Source organism: Eleutherodactylus coqui, chromosome 11 (assembly GCF_035609145.1).
Source record: "Eleutherodactylus coqui strain aEleCoq1 chromosome 11, aEleCoq1.hap1, whole genome shotgun sequence".
NCBI lineage: Eukaryota > Metazoa > Chordata > Amphibia > Anura > Eleutherodactylidae > Eleutherodactylus > Eleutherodactylus coqui.
This window is the reverse complement of record NC_089847.1, coordinates 78,606,367-78,628,965: the sequence shown is the minus strand read 5'-3', so window position 1 is coordinate 78,628,965 and position 22,599 is coordinate 78,606,367. Positions and strand designations below refer to the sequence as shown.

The window sequence follows — 22,599 nt, the reverse complement described above, 5'->3', positions numbered from 1 at the left end:
AAGCAATGGCTCCATATTCTGCAGGAAGCGTGGTAAGCCCACTGCCATTCCTTAGAAGTGGTTCTGCCGATCCATTACATCCGCAGGACGCAGAACAGGTCGTAGAGCGGATGATACAGCATGCCTCAAGTAACACCACCTCCTCATCCTCCCAGTCATAGGCACAGAGCAGTCAGTTGACCATGAACATCCCCCCTCTAATTTACATAGAGCTGTTTGATCATTCAGTGTCATGAATATCAACGGGGCAGTCCAAAAAAACAGAGGGGGAAGACCAAGACATTGAACGCACTGATGCCCAACCATTTTTTCCCTCCAAGAAGGAAGATGAGGTTCTGTCATTGTGTGTGGTCAGCCCTCCACAGGCAATGTGCACTCAAGGGGATGTGAAAACAGAGGTGCCAGCTTCCACTGCTCACTGCAAAATAGAGTTCACTCAGGAGGAGAGGAAGAGGAGGTGGAAGAGCATAAGGTACTTGACCCAACATGGACAGGCAGGGAGAATCATCATAGCAGTTTGCAGGGGGAGGAGGAAGAAGCGGACATTGCAGGACAGCACCCTGCCAAGAGAGGGAGTAGGGTTTTGCAGAAAAACCAAAGGCCTGCAGAGTCATCATCAGCTACTGCGAGTCACTGCAGCTGGAGCAATATCAGGCCCACAGCTAGGTCTGCTCACAGCCTGAGCATTCTTTCAAACCACCATCACCACTACAATCAATGACATAGACATCTATCCAATATACCAGCGTGTTCCATCCCAACCATCCCCAAGCATAGAGCCTGAATGCAGACATTGCACAGTGTATATAGACGCTTTCCGCAACGTGGTGCTCCATGCTAACCTGAAGTACCAGATGCCCACCCACCACTTCTTTGCCCAAAAAGCGATCCCTGACCTGCACCGCCATGTGAATGATAATGTGACCACAGTGTGCCCTCAAAGTGCTGTTGCTTCTGGTAGTGGTGGTGGTGCTGCTGGTCGTGATGGAACTGCTGCTGATGCTGCTGTCCTTTTCCTGCTTCTATCATTTTTCCTTCTAATTACCCGCAAATGAAAAATAAGTTAATATTGAACTATGGAGCTATAGCTGTCATGTTTCCATGAGGCACACACTGTGCTCTCAAGGTGCTGCTGCTCTCCTCTTCTTGCTTCCACCACATTTCCTCCTCATTCCCTCAAAACAAAAATTTTGTAAAGCACAAGAAACAGCTGTTGCTCTACAGCTTTTCATTGGAGGCCGGCGCTTGAGTGTTCTGTTCATCTGGCAGAATTTGTCCTTTGCAAAATTTATGATATTACTATTAAAACAAGCACTACACCCGCTGTCTCCCATGGTATAATATTTGGTAGCTCTACTGCTAATCTTTGGTGGAGGAGGAGGTCCGTGCTCGGCTGTTCTGTCTGCCTAGTAGAATTTGACCTTTGCAAAATTTATGATACTGCTTTTAAAAAAAAAGTAACACACCTGCTGTCTTGCTTAGCATAATTTTTGGTAAGTCTGCAGTTGTTCCTTTGAGAAAGCCCTTGCTTGGCTTTTCAGTTCATCTGGTAGAATGTGTATAGTATTCTCAGGCTTTAGGGCTAATTTAGCTTGTCTAAACAGAAACTCAACCATTAATTAAATTGCAAGAGTCTATTACCTTCAAATAAGCAGTAGCTGCTATGGCATCAGCAGAAGCATCTGAAAATATGTGGATTTCTTTTCTCCAACTTGTAGCAAGAGATGATGTAGTGTAGCACCGTGATATGTGAATCATATTCAAAGCATATAGAGATTTCTTCCAAGATTCCTACTTCAACTGTTTGTCAGTGGGCAGTGGAGCATCCCAGTCCTTAGAGAGTAACTGGATTTACACTTTGGAGCGCTCCTGTTGCGTTGGCCATTTTCAGCTCTTTCCAGCATATAACACATATAGTGCTACCTGGGGCCGTCTTGAGCTGCTGCAAGGAACGAAAAATGTCCAATTGAGCAGGAATGCCCTGAAGTGAGAGCGCAGGTACTCCTAATAGTCTCTGAGAGCTGTTTTAGCAGAAATTTTCCTTCTATAGTCAAGGGTGCAATAAAGCCCAGTGGATTTTATATACTGTTCACCACTGAGAAAACCCTATACTTAGTGAATGGTTTGTATGAACAACTAACCTAAAAGCCAAAAGAGTCATTCAACAGGTCCCACCTCAAGCCCAGAATCCTCTGTACTGGCGGATTGTCTAGGCCTTGATTTAATTCTCTGAATTCTGTGGCATGATCGCTAGGGTGAAAGGCTTTTGTGATATCAAATGAGCCTTAGGAGGCATACATTGTGTTCTTTGGAGCAGATCTATGGCTGTGGGCATGGACTTGATTCCGTCATCCAAGTTTCTTTCAATAACGTATCGGTGCCATAGAAACCTGAGATATTTCCTGTGGTCTTATTGTACCGTAAAACAATGGAACATCTGTTCAATGTCAGCAGTAATAGCTATGGGATCCTTTCTGAACCTCACAGGTATTCCTACCAGGTCATTCATCAGGTGTGGAGAACGGTGTTCAAAGATAAACCATGATGCTTGGCACTTGAGTTGAACACTACCCCGATCTGTTTAGGTTTTTGCAGATAATACACTCCAAAGGAGAGAAGATACCAATACTCTTTGTGCTCTTGCAAAAGTGGAGCTAGCTCTGCATGGTCGTTGTGAAATATCCTGTCTTCGAAGGCCACAAAATGATGCTTCGATTTAGAATTCTTTCTTAAAGTTCGCTGTAATGAATTGAATCTGGATAAAGCCTGTAATGGGTTGTTTGGAAGTTCAGATCTTGTTGCACAAAAGGGTTTGGGTGCAACCCAGTGGTTAGAATCAACTGTCCTTTAGTTTAATAAACCTCTTGTCTTCTATGGATAAGACTATTTTGTTGTTATTTCACGTTGTTACATTATGCAGAATACTGATCTCCCTCAGTCGTCATTATCGGGGGTAGGAATGATGTCACACGCATGGATGAGATTACGAAAACTTTCTTTCACTTCATAATGATGAAGGCATAATTTAAAGTGAGTCATGTAACTATTTTTGAGTTCATAGGTTTTGAAGAAGTTAACTTTAGATGGTTTGTAGCTCTTGTCCAAGCATACAACACTGATAATTAACCAGACTGGGTTACGTCTTCGCACATATGGGGTATTGTCTGGACCATTGCATTGTTGGCGCACCTTATGGACCCTCAGAATTACTCTCCCTAATGAGATTAGAACATTCTTATCTATAAGAGAAATTTCCTTACTCAAGTGTTTGAAGTGGGGATGGTGATATACAGCTTCTGGAGTGGAAATCTCATCATTCTAATTAGTGGTCACATTCAATTATCATTGGCAGGGGAAGTATGTATATATCCCCTTTAATTGAGGAGACAATGTGCCCAGTGGTCCTACTGCAGAATATTTCTATACAGCTGGAGTAGGTGTTGAGGATGTATAATGTCACCTGTCCTTTTATGTTGAAAATCTCAAAGAATTTAGGTGTTGCCAGAGAACTTGTGACTCCCACCATGCTTTGTGGTGGGTCTAGGTCTTATTGAAGATTGTGAGTTGTCAAGGACGTGGAGTAGCTGTAACCTGTTTGTCAATACTGCACTTAATAAACGTAATGACAACACTACAGTCCTTTGCAGTGTGGCTTGAGGAGGTATGCAAATAAGGGAGATGGAATAAAACTCCACAGTGCCACCTATTGGAAGGCAGCCTGAAACAGCTGTCTGTACATGGAGTCTGGCTTTGCTTTTAATTCCCAATCATTGTTACAAGGCTTGTATAAAGAGTCTATCTTTGGCTTGAAGGAATGCTGCCTTCCAATAGGTGGCATTGTGGAGGTTTCATTCCATCTCCCTTATTTGCATATTACCCAGAGGAGCGTGCATGGCCATTTGAGTCTCCTCACTCACTGTCTAGGTGCTCTCCCTAAGGAAAAAAAGATAGCTTGAGGAGGTGCAAAACTTGTAGGATACCTCAAACTTCTTAAGAGTATCTCTGCACTACTGCAAAGTCTTTGTCCTCAACCCACAACATTCTTTAAGAGGGTGAGGTCTTTTGTGGATAGGAGATATGCGACTGTGGTCCTTTTCTCTATTAGCATGAGAATCCTGCTTAGTAGTGGAGGGTGCAGCAGATGCAGTCTCCCTTACAGATAATGTTTCCCTCAAGTCTCTACATTTGGTTATTGTGTTATATCTTGAAGATGATGATGAAGCTAACGGAGTAGGATCAGCAAAGTTGAAGCTGGGATCATCCTTTTTCTGAGCCTGGTCACTGATGAAACTGCAAAAATAAGAGAAAGGGAAGAAGGACACTTTATGTTCTCTTTTGTACCTTGAACCCTAGTCTGCCCATTTTTCCTGCATGTGATATGGAAGCTTAGACACTACTGTATTCACGTCGTAAGCAGTGTTTAGGTAACTCAGTCCTGGCAAACAGGCATCTAATTTAGCTAATTCTAGTTCTTTTAGCAGGTCACTCAAATCTTGGATGTCACGGTTGCCTTAGATCATTATCTTGGGAAAGTTTTGAAGTTTCTTCAAAAAGGCACTTTCTATAGCTTTGGAGCTGCTGTGGGTTTACAAAACTATACTGCAATCTTTGGTTATACATTGTGTCACATTTATAGCTGGATAAACCAGAGTATGACATGTGAGCAGTATCGTAGAAAAAACTCTGAACAGACACCTTTTTAGAAAATAAAACATAACTTTTAATCATACAGTTAAAACCACTAAATAGAGACCCTATCAAATACCTATTAACCCCTTCCCACCCCATGACGTAAGGGTATATCATGGCAGGGTGGTACTTCCCGCAAAATGACGTACCCTTACGTAGGTCGCGGCATGGGAAGGGTTCACAGAGGGAGTGCACTCCCTCTGTGAAGTTGTCGGGCTCTCGCGATATAATCGCAGAGAGCCCGTCCTGTCGCCATGACAACAGGACTTAATCTAAGCAGGGTAACCACCCTGAGAAGGGCAATCCCCATTTCTGAACCTCTTCCTAGAAGACCCGGAAGAGCGGAAAAAAGATATAGCAACAACCAGCTATGAAAAAAATTTGCATCAAATCTGTCACATGTATAGATTCCAGAAAGATGTTGATAGAAATCTATCTAAACTACTCAAAATATGTTGTCATCAACAGAGCAAAAGTCTGAACAAGACTGCTAAACTCGTACATCTACATTTAAAGTATCAGAAAAATGTGACAGGTCCTAGTGGTCGGGGATTCAATTATAAGGGGAATATATAGGGGAATCTGCCACAAAGACCAGGATCGTCGAACGGTGTGTTGTCTTTCTGGTGCTCGAGTTCACATATCGTGGATCAGATTGACAGATTATTGGGAGGGGCTGGTGAGGATCCAGAGGTCATGGTGCACATTGGCACCAATGAACAAATTAGAGGTCAATGGAGGGTCCTCAAAAACGGAACCTAGGATTCAAGTTTAGGCTGAGGACCTCCAAGGTAGCTTTCTTGGAAATACTACCTGAACCACAAGCCACACTAGAAAGGAGGCAGGATCCTAGGGAGGTAAACAAGTGGCTCTGGAGTTGTTGTAAGAAGGAGGGGTTTGAGTTCCTGGAGAACTGGGCTGACCTTGCTGTCGGCTACAGGCTCTACCGTAGGGACGGGCTGCATCTTAATGGGGAGGGTGCAGCTGTGCTGGGGGAGAAGATGGCTAGAAGGCTGGAGGAGTTTTTAAACTAGGGACTGCGGGGAGGGCAAAAAGAGAAACAGGGGGCTAGACGGTGTAGGTAGCGACCTGGCACCAAGTAATGGGAATAGGGGTCGAGCAGGGGGGGGGGGGGGTTAGTAGAGTTAGAACTGACAGAACAGCTAATAGTACCATTAGTAGCACTATGAATGAATATAAAGAACAACAGCCGTATAAATTGTATGGCAACAAATGCAAGAAGTCTGGTAAAGTTGGTGAGCTTAAAGCGAGAATGACTGATGAAAATTACAATATAGTGGGAATAACGGAAGCATGGCTTGATGATAAGTGTAATTCGGTGGTGAATTTACTGGGTTACAATCTCTTCAGAAGAGACCACGGGGAACAGAAAGGGGGAGGCGTATGTCTATACATTAAATCCTACTTAATGCCGAGGCTACGAGAAGATATAGGTGTAGGAGACGAATGCGTGGGATCTTTGTGGGTAGAAGTACAGGGAGAAAAAAAAATACCAAATACTGATAGGGCTTTTCTATAGGCCACGAAAAGCAACAGAAGAAACTGAAATCTTATTACTAAGGCAAATAGAAGAGGTGTCAAACCAGAATGAAGTAATTATTATGGGAGACTTTAATTATCCGTATATAATATGGGAACTTATCACAAGGGTGGTAAGTTCTTGAAAACAATTAAAGATAACTACCTTACCCAATTTGTGCGGGAGCCAACAAGAGGGAGGGCCACTCTGGACTTAGTATTAACTAACACACCGGACCGCATAATGTGCGTACAGGTGCGGGGACACTTGGGAAATTAGTGACCACAATATAATTAAATTCCAGCTGTTATTCAATAAGAAGCCTCATCAGGGAGCGACGAAAAAACTAAACTTTAGTAAAGCAAAATTTGATCAGCTCAGAACCGCTATCGATAACATTAATTGGGACAACATTCTTATAAATAACAGTGCAGGCAACAAATGGGAGAAGTTTAAAAACATCCTAATTACCTCATGTGAGCAGTTCATACCCTTTAAAAACAAAAGAACTACAAGTAGAAGGAAACCAGTGTGACTCGACAAGACTGTAAGGGAGGCAATAAACGGGAAGAAAAAAGCGTTTAAACTACTAAAACAAGAAGGAAACAAAGAAATGCTAAAATCATACAGGGAAAAAAAACAAATCATGTAAAGAAAAGATCAAAATTGCTAAGGAGGAGGCAGTTTCTTTTCAAGTGTATTCACGAATGAAAAAGAAATGTCACACGAGATGCAGGGGAATAAAATGAAACCCCGCGAAATATTGCATACCTAACACAGGAGGAAGCGCAGAGCCGGTTAAAGAGGATTAAAATCGATAAATCGCCTGGTCCAGATGGAATACACCCAAGTGTTCTAAGGGAACTAAGTGATTTGATAGCTAGACTGCTATTTCTTATATTTATGGACACTATTGAAACCGGGATTGTACCACTGGATTGGCACATTGCCAATGTAGTTCCAATATACAAAAAGGGGGGGTCCAAAAGAGAGCCTGGTAACAGCTACAAGCTGGTAAGTCTCTCTTCAATAACTGGAAAAATATTCAAGGAGTTTCTGGGAGATGCCATCCTATAATACCTTAAGGAAAACAACAGTATAACCCATCATCAGCATAGGTTCATGAGGGGTCGATTATTTTAGACCAATCTGATGAGCTTCTACGATGAAGTAAGCTCTAGGCTGGACCTGGGAGAGTCTATTGATCTAGTATTTCTGGACTGCTCAAAAGCATTTGACACCGTGCCGTATAATAGGTTGATATACAAAATGAGACAGCTCGGATTGGGTGAAAACGTGTGTAATTGGGTAAAGAATTGGCTCAGAGATAGAAAGCAGAGGGTGGTAATAAATGGTTCATACTCTGATTGGGCCACCGTCGCTAGTGTTCAGTATTGGGCCCCATTCTGTTCAATATATTTATCAACGACCTGATAGAAGGACTGCACAGTAAAATATCAATATTTACTGATGATACAAAAATATACAAGATAATACAACGGAGGACAATGTGCGGCTACAAAAGGACTTAGATAAGCTGGGGGCTTGGGTAGAAAAATAGCAAATGAAGTTTAATTTTGATAAATGTAAGGTCATGCACATGGGCATGAGAAACGGATGTCACCAATATACACCAAATGGGGTACTGCTAGGGAAAAGGGAGATGGAGAAATGCACTCCTTATTATAAAGTTCCTCAAATTTGGAGGTTGCTGTAACACAGAAGGGGAGGGTCCGGGAATATGGTTTTCAGACGGTCATCCTTGTGTAGGGTATGATGGAATTTCTCTGCAGTCTTCCTTAGTACCTCTAGCTAGGAATTGTAGGTCACTACTAGAGGAACACGATTGATTTCTTCCTTCTCTGTGTATTGGAGTAGTTGATTTCTGGGTATCCTGCTGGCTGTGGTGATTTGGTCATAAAGATTCTACATCCATGGTAGCCAGTATGGCACCATCAAGGAGGGGACCTATGGTTGACTGTTTGTGCAGTAGGTCAGTGGTATCCTGCAAGTAGCTGGTTGTATTTCTCAGCAGTGGTTTGAGGACACCTTCTACCCACCCTAAGATTCTTTCACTGAGGGTTCCCACACCTGAAATAATTGACCTCACTGGATTGTCAACTCTGCGTAGTTTGGGAAAGCTATATAATATTCCAACCCTGAGGGTCTTCAGTATAAAGTCCAAAAGTTTAGTGAAACTCACAGATAGATTTCTGATGACCCTTCTCAATGCGCTCATATATTTTTGAGTTGGGACGTAATACCGTTTGGTGTAGTATCTGTCGGTCTGCTTCCTTACATGTAGTCTGATGTGTTCATGAGAACTATAGAACCCCTTTTTATCTGCAGACTTACTGTTGCTCTCCTTGTTTTTGAGTGCATAGATGGCCCTTCTTTCTCGCATATTGATATTAAATGCTTCCCTTTTCTGCTTATCCGGTATAGTAAACTACACCGGATAAGCAGTATAAAAGAGTATATATATTTGTCCAAAATTTGATTGCGACCAGGTGGGGGTATCCAACCAGATTTTTTCTTAGCCCTAGTTTCTCTTGTGTTTGGGCATTAAAAGTCCTGCCTCCTCTTTGTCATGCAAGAACTCTTTTAATCTTAAGCCCCATTTACACACAACGATTATTGCTTAAAATTCACTCAAACAATGGCTTTTGAGTGAATCGTTGAGTATAAACACTTCCATCTTTACTCTTCAGCTGAACAATGATTTTTAAATGAACATAAAATCCATCGTTCAGACGGAGAAAGATAGCAGGGATCGCACGCTGTGTTCTCCAGGGGAGCAACTGATTACATTGTATTCAGCTGGCAGCCCATGGCAGCCCATGCGAAGACATTGCATCTGAGTGCAAAGTCCAGACCACATGCTGGGATTTGCAAATAGCTCCAGGAGGCTCATTTACATGCAAATGAAGCTGATAAAATGCTAATAGGCATTAGCACCCATTAGTACTTTATGCAAAATGATCGCTAGAACTGTAAATCTTTCAATCCCTTGAAAGATTGTCTTTGCATGTAAATGAGCCTTTATTTAGTCTCCTGAAATATTCCTCCATGTCACTGCAGATTTCTGTTTTATCAAGCGGTTTAGTAGGACAGGATGTAAGCTCCTCGGAAAGCAGACTGAGCTCCACATTAGTGGAGACCAGATCTGCACATACTTCAGATGAATAAATGGCACTCTACAAGAGCAGTGGAATATATAAACTATATATTACCATATATATATGGAAGAGGATGGAATATATAAACTTTTGATTATTTTTGATTGATCAACCAGGGAAAGCATAAAATACATTGACACCTAAGGGACCTCTGCAGTGACAGGAAACCCTGAGGCATATGTGACATACAGCACCCAAGGTAACTACTGAAGTGACAGGACCCATGTGTTGAAAGTGTGATCCTGTGGGTCAGGGTGATGTTGTAACACCAGTCCATTTCCATCTATGCTTCAAATCATAGTAAGGAGGTAGTTGATCAATAGTAAACAACTGTTCATTACACTGAACAGCATGTCATTCAGTTTTCTGCATGCAGAAACTGAATGACTGAATGATTCCCACTTAGATTTCTGCTGAAATGTGAATGGTTCTGAACAATAATCATCCCATGTAAAAAGTTTTTCAATACATTATATAGTACATTAAATAGGACCATTGAAAAATGCAGCTCGTCCCACAAAAAACAAGTCCTCAGGCATTTACGTCAATGTACAAATAAAAGAATTTGATTTTTTAGTTCCAAAGATTTTTATTCAAAGTTTTTCATACAATTATAATAACACGCTCGCTTGAGTTGTAGCATAGTTACTCTTAGGCTTTGTGAGCTCATCAATAGCCTGTTACAACTTATAGTAAAAATAAGGATAAGGAGTAGAGATGAGCGAGCATACTCGTCCGAGCTTGATGCTTGTTCGAGTATTAGGGTGCTCGAGATGCTCGTTACTCGAGACGAGCACTGACCATTGAATTCAATGGAGCCGGCAATACAGCCGGCTCCATAGAAAGCAATGGGCTGCCGGCGAGCGCGGGATGAATTTTCGGGAAGGGCTTCAAAATATAAGCCCTTACCTGAAAATCATCCTAAAATGTGTAAAAAGTAAAAAAATATATATACTCACCTTGTCCCGGCAGAACGATGTTAGCCCATTGAATTCAATGGAGCCGGCAATACAGCCGGCTCCATTGAAAGCAATGGGCTGCCAGCGAGCGCGGGATGAATTTTCGGGAAGGGCTTAAATATATAAGCCCTTCCCTGCAATTCATCCAGAAATGTGTAAAAATAAAAAATATATATATACTCACCTGGTCCCGGCAGACGGAGTTCAGCTGCGGCCAGCTGGCAGTGGGTGTGAAGGGGGTGTGAGTCAGACATGCCCCTGATTGGCTCAGCGCTGAGCCAATCAGAGGCAGATTCCACTCACACCCACTCATGAATTCATGAATGGGTGAGTGAATGCTGCCTCTGATTGGCTCAGCGCAGCTCTCAGCTGAATGACAGCAGTTCAGCACCACAGTGCAGGGGGCAGCTGAAGGGAGGTGAGTATCTATTTTTTTGTTTTTTAAATCACTTTTAATTCATTTCCAGAGAATGGCTTATATGTAAAGCCCTTCCCTGAAAAAGAATTCAGGTGTGCCAGCAGACCATTGTCTTCAATGGAGTCGCCGGCAGCAGCAGCGGCTCCATTGAAAAGAATGCCTGCATTTTTATTCTTTTTTACACTAAAATCTTTCTTTTTCAGGTAAGGGCTTATATTTTTAAGCCCTTCCCGAAAATTCATCCCGCGCTCGCTGGCAGCCCATTGCTTTCAATGGAGCCGGCTGTATTGCCGTCTCCATTGAATTCAATGGGCTAACATCGTTCTTCTCTGCCACAGCTGTTACAGCTGTGGCAGAGGAGAACGATCTTAATGCTGACATAATTTTTATTTTTTTAGTTTTACACATTTTAGGATGATTTTCAGGTTAGGGCTTATATTTTTAAGCCCTTCCCGAAAATTCATCCCGCGCTCGCCGGCAGCCCATTGCTTTCAATGGAGCCGGCTATATTGCCGACTCCATTGAATTCAATGGGCTAACATCGTTCTTCTCTGCCATAGCTGTTACAGCTGTGGCAGAGGAGAACGATCGTTATGCTGACAGTGGGGGGGGGTCTCACTCTTGCCACTATTGTGGCTTAATAGTGAGACCTCGGAGCCCGAAATGCAGCCCTGCATGTTGCTCCTCGCCTGCCCTATCCATTTCTGTGTTTTTTACATGACTTTGGTGATTTGCTAAGATTTTCACAAATGAAAACCTTAGCGGAGCACCAGTCATATAAAAAAATGCTCGAGTCGCCCATTGACTTCAATGGGGTTCGTTACTCGAAACGAACTCTCGAGCATCACTGAAAGTTCGACTCGAGTAACGAGCACTCGAGCATTTTGGTGCTCGCTCATCTCTAATAAGGAGTAAAGGGAAAAAATAGAGAAATAAATAAAAAATATATAAAACTATCAGCAACTTTGCATCAATAGCTTGCATAAAGATAGAATATTTAAAGACACAACGAAGACAAGGAACAAACACAACGGACGGGGGGACATCAGGATACAGGTTTTGGGGAAGGGAGGGGGGAGTCGGAGTGACTGGAATATCCTATTAAGCTCTTTGAAGAGTAACGCCCAGGCCGAACTCTACCCAACTATACCAGGGCCGCTGCTTATATCTGGCTGGTGTCTACCCACATCTTGAATCCCTCAGAAGACCAGATGAGTTATGATTTTTTAAAAGGGGAGTGGAAAAAACTAAAATAGAAAAAAAGGGCTTCGTTCTTAAGGGGTTAAAAGCTTTCGACACTTCATAGGACCATTTTTAATGGAAAAACACTTTTTCTTAGTCATGTCTGTCAAAGGTTTAACAATCTCCAAAACCCACATATAAATATTCGGTAATATTTACTAAAATACAGAAACCTGAAGTACTTTAACCCCTTAGTGATGGCCCAATAGTATTTTTACGTCCTGCCATTGCAGGGCGTGTATGGTGGGAGATAGCTCCGCTATCTCCCTCCATACAGCGCGGGTGTCAGCTGTTTATCACAGCTGACACCCGCAGGCAATAGCTGTAATCGGCCGCGCGGCCGATCCCGACTATTAACCCTTTAAATGCCGCTGTCATTTCTGACAGCGGCATTTAAATCCCGCGAACGATGTTCGGGGGTCCTGTACGGCCCCTCTGCTGTGAGATCGGGGGAGCCATGCAGGTGTCATGGCAGCCGGGTGCCTTCTGAAAGTCCCCAGGGCTGCCTTAGGAGACTGCCTATCAAAAAGCAGTATGACGTAATGCTATAGCATTACGTCATACAGCAGGAGCGACCAAAGCATCGCTGGTTGTAGTCCCTCCTGGGGACTAAAAGAAAGTGTAAAAAAAAAAAGACAAAGTTTTACTAATTATTAAAAAAAAGTAATAAAAGTTCAAAAAAACCTCCCTTTTGCCATATTTGGAATAAAAGAATCTAAATAATAAAGCAAAAATATGTATTTGGTACCGCTATGTCCGTAAAAGTCCGATCTAGCAAAGTAATGCATTATTTACCCCGCACAGTGAACGTCGTCCGAAAAAAAAAAAGAAAAAGCACCAGAAATGCGCTTTTTTAGTCACCCTGTCTCCAAGAAGAAATGTAATAAAAAGCGATCAAAAAGTCATTTGTATACAAGAATGGTACCAACGGAAACATCAGGACATACCGCACTAAATGAGCCCTCACACAACTATGTCGCAAAAAATATAAAAAAGTTATTGTGCGCAGAAAATAGAGAAAGAAAATAATTTAAAAAAATTAAATGTCTTTAAAAAAAAATACAAGTAGTACAGCAAAAAAAACTATACAAGTTTGGTATGATAGTAATCGTATTGACCCATAGAATAAAGTTGTCATGTCATTTTTGTTGCAGTTTGTGTGCTGTAGAAACAGGACGCACCGAAAGATGGCAGAATGTCGTTTTTTTTCAATTTCTCTCCACTTAGCATTTTTTAAAAGTTTTTCAGTACATTATATGGTACATTAAATAGTACCATTCAAAAATACAACTCGTCCTGCAAAAAACGAAGCCGTCATACAGCTACGTTGATGGATTAATAAAGGAGCTACGATTTTTTTAAAAGGGGGGAGGAAAAAATGAAAATGGAAAAAAGCAAAAAAGCTCAGTCACTAAGGGGATAAGATTTTCCGGGAAATATGATCAACTGAACAGTGAATATATAAATATATACTACTGTCTTTTAGCAAATAATTATCACAAAGTGCTTGCAACACCTGTCGAACATGACATAAATGAGAGGAATAATCATGGCAATAACTAGGGATATCATCCAGATAAAGCAACACAAAGCTCCAATAACCTATTGAAGCACCTCATTAATAAATGCCTAAAACATTTCAGGAGCGCTGGTCAACCTGAAAGCCATCACTAGATTTTCAAAATGTTCTTCAGGAATATTAAAAGCAGTTTTTCACTTATCCCCCTCTTTGATTCGAATTAAATTATACACCCAACACAAATTCAATTTTGAAAACCAACTGGCTCCATTTAACTGGTTAAACAAGTCAGGGATAAGTGGTAACAGATAGGGATTGCACCTCTTGTTTTTATTGAGTTCTCTAAAATCAAGAGAAGGCGATAGACCCCAATCCTTTTTCTTCACAAAAAAGAACCCTGCAGCTGAAGGTGAATTGGAGATACGAATATGACACTTCTTAAAGGGCTTGTCCCGCGCCGAAACGTGTTTTTTTTTTTTTCAACCCCCCCCCCCCCCCCCGTTCGGCGCGAGACAACCCCGATGCAGGGGTTAAAAAAGAACACCGGACAGCGCTTACCTGAATCCCCGCGCTCCGGTGACTTCTTACTTACCGGTTGAAGATGGCCGCCGGGATCTTCTTCCTCGGTGGACCGCAGGGCTTCTGTGCGGTCCATTGCCGATTCCAGCCTCCTGATTGGCTGGAATCGGCACGTGACGGGGCGGAGCTACACGGAGCCCCATTGAGAAAAGAAGAAGACCCGGACTGCGCAAGCGCGTCTAATTTGGCCATTAGACGCCGAAAATTAGACGGCCTCCATGGAAACGAGGACGCTAGCAACGGAGCAGGTAAGTGAAAAACTTCTTATAACTTCTGTATGGCTCATAATGCACTTTGTAATGTACATTGTGCATTAATTAATATGGCCATACAGAAGTGTATAGACCCACTTGCTGCCGCGGGACAACCCCTTTAAGGCTGTCGGCAATATACTCTCGAAAAGTGCATTTACACACACAGATGATCACTCATAATTTGTCAGAAATTGACGGTCTTGATCGATCATTTTGCATAGGTACTAATGGGCTAAATTAGCTCTTTAGTACTTTATTGCATGTATTTAGAGAACAGCGGGTAGTCTGTTCTCTAAATATATTACTATTCTCCAGCAGGACATTGGCTGTTAACAGCTGTTAAAGAATGTTATCAGCTGTTATCAGGACTGCCTGTGAAGAACCAAGGATGCGGTCCATCTTATTGTCCTAAGGGACGAGGATTTCATGCATACCTGAAGTCAGCGATGGACGAAAAGTGCACGATGGGCGAACATTTACAGACAGCGATTATCGGTTAAAAGATGATTTTTGAGCGAATTTTGAGCAATAATTGATGTATATAAAGGGCCTTTAGGGCTTGTCTTTCTAGATTGGATAAGTTATACATGTGACTTTTAGGTAATTTACTGCTTGGAATAACGGTGCAATCACTTACTCAGTGAGGCATCACTTTATCTGCTCTTTCTTTAGTGAATATGTCTAAGTAATCCTTGAAAAACTCTGGTAATTCTTCCACTTGGAAGTCTACATTTGAAAAAAATAATTCTGTTGACCTAAGTATTTTTTGCTGATTTTACCCAAATGAAAGGTGCTGATTCCACATATGAAGCCCAAAAATATGCAATATGTCAATTTTTTTCACAAACAACAACTGTTAGATTAGCGGTTATAACATGAGCCAACCGTGCGATGCAGCAGCCAAAAAGGCAAACACAATTCTGGGATGTATTAAGAGAAGCATAGAGTCTAGATCATGTGAGGTAATTATACCCCTCTACTCTTCCTTAGTCAGACCTCATTGGGAATATTGTGTCCAGTTCTGGGCACCCCACTTTAAAAAAGACATTGACAAACTGGAGCAAATTCAGGTGGTGAGCGGTCTGCAAATCATGTCCTATGAGGAACAGTTAAAGGATCTGGGAATGTTTAGCTTGCAAATAAGAAGGCTGAGAGGAGACTTAATAACTGTCTACAAATATCTGAAGGGCTGTCACAGTGCAGAGGGATCAGCCCTATTCTTATTTGCACAAAGAAAGATTAGAAGCAATGGGATGAAACTGAAAGGGAGGAGACACAGATTAGATATTAAAAAAAACTTTCTGACAGTGGGGGTGATCAATGAGTGGAACAGGTTACCACAGGAGGTGGTAAGTTCTCCTTCAAGGGAAGTTTTCAACCAGAGACTGGACAGCCATCTCTCTGGGATGAATTAGTGAATCCTGCATTGAGCAGGGGGTTGCACCCGATGACCCGGGAGGTCCATTCCAACTCTACCATTCTATGAACACAGATCAAGCAATGATGAAATACTGGTTACATACAGTTGCAATGTTATCTGTAACATGTCTGTATTACAAATCTGTATTACGGATGTGTTTCAATAAGCCAGTGTGTAAGTAGCCTAAAATTGTTTACAGCTGCAGAATCTATTTTCTAGTTCCATGTGACATCTAAAACTGCATTGAAAATGTCACCATTGTGAATACTATTCAAGTCATCATACATGTTCTACAGCATGAAGTTTATACAACACAACCTGAAATCTGTGCATTCCTTGTTTTAGGATCTTGGTTATCCAAAATATGAGGAGTGTGGACAAGATTGATCCAGCCTGAGATTTTTTAAAAAATGTGATATCACTAGGATTATCGATGAGGTAAGTGTTAACTGTACCTATTGATCTACAATGTAGAGTTTGGCATCATTGACAAGGATCAATCACATGGGCATGTAAATAAAACAAACTTAGTGTAGTTATAAAAAGACACACATTTTCAGGGAGAGGGTGAATAAAAATGAATCTAAAGGAAAGTGCTCTGTGTTTCACCAGCCCATGGAGATATTGTGTAGAAGGAGATCTATTTGCAATGGGGTATAAAAGGCAAGTCAGAATTCTTCCTATTTTAGAATCATACTCTGTGGTAAACAGTCTGTAGGTCGGTACGATAATGGCAATACCAAATGTATACAGATTTTGTAATTTTTTTGGTACTTACACACACCCACCAAAAATAGCAATACTGGTGACATGCTTTTTTTAAATCTTTTTTTATTGAATTTTCTGTGTACGATAAATAATATTTCAACCCCTTAGTGACAAAGCCTGTTTACGCCTTAGTGACAGAGCCAAATTTTGGAAATCTAGCATGTTACTTTGACATAAAATAACTCCGGAAAGGTTTTGCATATCCAAGTGATTCTGACATTATTTTCTCGCCACATATTGTACTTCATTTTGGGCTCAGTCATACGGGCGTTTTTATGTGCGCATGTTACTTGCGATTGCGATCCGCATCTATAAAGAACCACTGCTTTTCAATGGCAGTGGTTATATGACCGATATATTTTTTTCCTGCTTTTTGTATATTGGAACTACATTGGCAATGTGCCAATCCAATGGTACAACCCCGGTCTTAATAGTATCCATAAATATTAGAAATAGCGGTCTAGCTATCACATCACTTAGTTCTCTTAGAACCCTTGGGTGTATTCCATCTGTGACCGGTGATTTGTCGATTTTAATTCTCTTTAACCTGCTCAGCACTTCCTCCTGTGTTAGGCATGCAATATTTTGTGGGGGATTTGTTTTATTCCCCTGCATCTCGTGTGACATTTCCTTTTTGTTCGTGAATACACTTGAAAAGAAACTATTAAATAGATTTGCCATCCCCCCATCGTTTACTATGATCTCTCCTGCATTATTTGTTAAAGGGCCAGTGCTCTCAGTGCAAATCCTTTTGCAGTTAATATAATTGAAGAATAGTTTCGGGTTGTTTTTGCTCTCTTTGGCGATTAGTCTTTCTGCCTCCTCCTTTGCACTTTTGATCTTTTCTTTGCATATTTTTTTTTTTTTCTGTATGATTTTAGCGCTTCTTCGCTGCCTTCTTGTTTTAGTATTTTAAACGCTTTCTTTTTTTTGTTTATTGCCCCTCTTACCATCTTGTCAAACCACATTAGTTTCCTTCTACTTGTAGTTCTTTTGTTTTTAAAGGGTATGAACTGCTCACATGAGGTAATTAGGATGTTTTTAAACTTTTCCGATTTGCTACTGATATTTTTGAGGATGTCCCAAATCATGTTACCGATAGTAGTTCTGAGCTGATCAAATTTTGCTTTACTAAAGTTTAGTTTTTTTGTCACTCATTGATAAAGTTTCTTATTGAATGACAGCTCGAATTTAATTATATTGTGGTCACTATTTCCAAAGTGTCCCTCAACCTGCACTCGCATTATTCGGTCCAGTTTGTTATTTAATACTAAGTCCAGAATGGCCCTCCCTATTGTTGGCTCCCGCACAAGTTGGATGAGGTAATTATCTAATTGTTCTCAAGAACTTTTCACCCCTATAAGATTTGCAGGTTTCATTTTCCCATATTATATATGGATAATTAAAGTCCCCTATGATAATTACTTCATTGCGGTTTGATACCTCTTCTATCTGCCTTAATAATAAGGCTTCAGTTTCTTCTGTTGCTTGTGGTGGACTATAGAAACCCCCTAACAGTATTTTGTTATTATTTTTCTACCTGTATTTCTGCCCACAGAGATTCTACGTGTTTCTCTCCTGCCCCTATGTCCTCCCATAGCCTCGGCATTAAGTAGGCGTTAAAGGGGTTGTCCCTCCGTGCAAAATGGCTCTATATACTTCTGTATGGCTATTACAAAGCACTTTGTAATATAATGTGTGCTTTGTAAATACGCCATACAGAAGATATCTCCTTACCTGATCTGGTGCCCCCCCTATATTTACCTGTCTGTTGCCTTGGATACGACCATTCCAGTGGTGTCTCTTCTCCCAATAATCGCGCAGGCGCTGTAGTTCTTGCTGGCTAGTCGGGTGAACGCGCCTGATGCAGGCGCATGCGCAGTCTTCTCCTACTTCATGGCAACGGCTTCCCCTGGCTCTGACAGAAGAAGAGGAGTAGCTTCCCCCGGCGGACTGTCCTTCTGGGTAAGTCACTGGTCTTGGAAGGGGGATGGGGATGGGGTTCGGGTGCCGGCATGTCACCTGGTGCCCGGGGGAGGTGGGGTGCGGGAGTCGGGTTGTCACCACTGGTGGTGGGGGTGGGGTGTGCGGGTGCGGCATGTCACTTAGCACCGGGGGGAGGGGTGTGGGTGCCGGCATGTCACTTAGCGCCGGGGGAGGGGTGCGGGTGCCGGCATGTCATGTTCTATCACATAGACTTGTCTCCGGGGGTGCTGTCACATAGACTCTTGGCCGTCGGGTGCTGTCACATAGACTTTTGGCCGTTGGGTGCTGTGAAAAAAATCTTCTCGCCGTCGTGTGCTGTCACATAGACTTTTGGCCATCGGGTGCTGTCACATAGTCTTTTGGCCATCTGGTACTGTCACATTGACCTTTGGCCTTCGGGTGCTGTGAAAAAAATCTTGTCGCCGTCGTGTGCTGTCAGATAGACTTTTGGCCATCAGGTGCTGTGAAAAAAATCTTATCTCCGTCGTGTGCTGTCACGTAGACTTTTGGCCGTCGTGTGCTGTCAAAAAATCTTGTCGCCGTCGTGTGCCGTCACATAGACTTTTAGCCATCGTATGCTGTCACATAGACTTTTGGCCATCGTGTGCTGTCACATAGATGTTTGACCGTCGTATGCTGTCACATACACTTTTGGCGGTCATATGCTGTCACAAAGACTTTTGGCCGTCGTGTGCTGTCACATAGACTTTTGGCCGTCGGGTGCTGTCAAAAAATCTTGTCGCCGTCATGTGCTGTCACATAAACTTTTAGCCATCGTGTGCTGTCACATAGACTTTTGGCCATCGTGTGCTGTCACATAGACTTTTGGCCGTCAGGTGCTGTCGCATAGACTTTGGCCGTCGGGTGCTGTCAAAAAATCTTGTCGCTGTCGTGTGCTGTCACATAGACTTTTAGCCATCGTATGCTGTCACATAGACTTTTGGTCATCGTGTGCTGTCACATAGATTTTTGACCATCGTATGCTGTCACATAGACTTTTGGCGGTCATATGCTGTCATATAGACTTTTGGCCGTCGGGTGCTGTCACATAGACTTTTGGCCGTCGGGTGCTGTCAAAAAATCTTGTCGTCGTCGTGTGCTGTCACATAGACTTTTAGCCATCGTATGCCGTCACATAGACTTTTGGCCGTCGGGTGCTGTGAAAAAAATCTTGTTGCTGTCGTGTGCTGTCACATAGACTTTTGGCCGTCGTGTGCTGTCACGTAGACTTTTGGCCGTTGTCTGCTGTCACATAGACTTTTGGCCATCGTGTGCCTTCACATAGATTTTTGTCCGTTGTATGTTGTCACATAGACTTTTGGCCGTCGGATGCTGTCACATAGACTTTTGGCCGTCGGGTGCTGTGAAAAAAATCTTGTCGCCATTGTGTGCTGTCACATAGACTTTTGGCCGTCGTGTGCTGTCACGTAGACTTTTGGCCGTCGTGTGCTGTCACATAGACTTTTGGCCATCGTGTGCTGTGATTTTTGTCCGTCGTATGCTGTGACATAAACTTTTGGCGGTCGTATGCTTTCACATAGACTTTTGGCCGTCGGGTGCTGTCACATAGACTTTTGGCCGTCGGGTGCTGTCACATAGACTTTTGGCCGTCGCGTGCTGTCACATAGTCTTTTGGCCGCCGGGTGCTGTCAGATAGACTTTTGGCTGTCGGGTGCTGTCACATAGACTTTTGGCCGTCGGGTGCTGTCACATAGACTTTTGGCCGTCGTGTGCTGTGAAAAAAATCTTGTCGTCATAGTGCCGTCGGGTGCTGTCACATAGACTTTTGGCCGTCGTGTGCTGTGAAAAAAATCTTGTCGTCATAGTGCCGTCGGGTGCTGTCACATAGACTTTTGGCCGTCGGGTGCTGTCACATAGACTTTTGGCCGTCGCGTGCTGTCACATAGTCTTTTGGCCGCCGGGTGCTGTCAGATAGACTTTTGGCTGTCGGGTGCTGTCACATAGACTTTTGGCCGTCGAGTGTTGTCACATAGACTTTTGGTTGTCGGGTGCTGTGAAAAAAATCTTGTCGCCATCGTGTGCTGTCACATAGACTTTTGGCCGTCGGGTGCTGTCAGATAGACTTTTGGCTGTCGTGTGCTGTCACATAGACTTTTGGCCGTCGGGTGCTGTCACATAGACTTTTGGCCGTCGTGTGCTGTGAAAAAAATCTTGTCGTCATAGTGTGCTGTCACATAGACTTTTGGCCAATCGGGTGCTGTCACATAGACTTTTGGCTGTCGGGTGATGTCACATAGACCTTTGGCCATGGGGTGCTGTCACATAGACTTTTGGTCATCGGGTGCTGTCACATAGACTTGTCGCGGGGGGAAGAGGAGGGTGGTGTTGTCACAGTAATGTGTCGCGTGGGGTGGGAGGGGGGCTGTGACAATAATTTGTCACACATGGTGTAATCCTGCCTGTGTAGGGAGGGGAGGGGGTGAGCTGTGTTATCTATATATGGCCGCCTGCAGACGAGCGGGTCGGATCCGGCAGTGAAAATTCTCGCCGCGGGACCCGACCCGAGAGCCTGCAGGGACGAGCGCGTACTCACCCGTGCCTGGCGGCCCCGGCTCTTTCATGTGCCGGCTGCTGCGCAGCCGGCGCATGCGCAGACCGGTGCCGGCGGCCAGGTGAGTGCGTGCCCCGCACAAAAATAGGACATGCCGCGGTTTGTTTGCCGTGCGGGATTTCGCGCGGCCAAACCGCGGCCGTCTGCATAGGAGTGCGTATTGTAATGCACTCCTATGCAAACTTTCAGTGGCGGAAATCCCGCGGGAAATACCGCCGCGGGATTTCCGCCCGTGTGCAGGCGGCCTTACACTGTTTTTCTTCACTTACATACTCACACTGTAATACTCCTCATTAAGTCACGGACACACACACACACACACACACACACACTAAGACACTCACAGACACACACACAGAACACACTTAGATACACAGAATATACTTATCAGCTCCTCTGCAGCTCCAATGACGTCACCTGCGGGCTCAGCGTCAGGTCCTCTCTCCCGGCGGCGGCGCTCTTTTGCCTCCTACTGCTGCGGGTCATGGGCTCGCTCCTCTGCTTCTGCCCGCTGATCTTTCAGTGGGCAGTCCTCCAGCGACTCCCTCGGTCTCCTGGTGGCCGCTCCTGTACCACTCCGGTGTCCCCCTCCGCCCTGCTCGCTGCTCTCTGCTCTTGGCTGGCGTCTGATGTCCCTTCCGGTTGTGGCTCCACCTGACTATAGTCTCAGCAATGGACCCCATGCAGCGCTGCTCTCAGGTCCAATCACATACCCATGTGACAGCATCCAGGGGTTTCACATTCAAGGATTTCCCTGCTGCAGCTGTCACAGCCACAGCAGGGAATAGCGGGCAGCGCTCTTTATGTGCGCATAAACGCTGCCAGATGCGGGTTTTTCAGTGTGATGCCTGCTTCGGTCATGCAAAAATTTTTTTACGCATATAAAATGCCCGTCTGACTGAGCCCTAAAGGTGGTAAAAACAGACTGATTTGAATTCATGTATATTTATTAAAAGCGCCAAAATTGGGAAAATTTTGAAAAAATTATCATTATTTCCCATTTTCAATTGCAATATCTGAAATATGTCCAAACATACTGTACAAATTTTTGATAACATATATATTTCCATCTGTTTACTTTATTCTGGACGCACATTTGAAAAACTTTCAGTTTTTTTTAACCATTTAGGAGACGTACAAATTGAACATTGATTATCAACATTTTGAGGAACACTTTGTTTTTCTACACCAAGCCAAGATTGCAAAGACTCATAGCTGTCACAATGATAGATACCTGATAAGATACCCCCACAAATGACCCTATTTTAAAAACTACACCCCTTAATGTATTTTTACCCCACAGTTTTTTTCCAGGAACTAATGCAATTTAGAGGAGAAAAAAATAAAAAATACATCATTTTAAAGGCAGGTTTTTTATATATAGTGCACATGAAAAAGGGGATTACACCCCAAAATGGATAACCCTGTTTGTTCAGTGTTCAGAGACATACCCATTGTGGCCCTAATATTATGT

General features: G+C 43.1%; 1 protein-coding gene across 4 annotated transcripts in view; it reads left to right on the top strand.

Annotated features, from left to right (window-relative positions):
* PSKH1 (protein serine kinase H1) overlaps positions 1–22,599 on the top strand; it is a 47,547-nt gene that overhangs the window by 10,967 nt on the left and 13,981 nt on the right. For 3 of the 4 annotated variants that reach the window (XM_066582722.1, XM_066582723.1, XM_066582721.1), the window contains one exon: positions 16,145–16,237. The exons of the other annotated variant lie outside the window; for it this stretch is intronic. The gene's annotated coding sequence lies outside the window, so the exon portion shown is untranslated. The remainder of the gene's footprint in view (positions 1–16,144; positions 16,238–22,599) is intronic. 4 annotated transcript variants of the gene reach the window in all.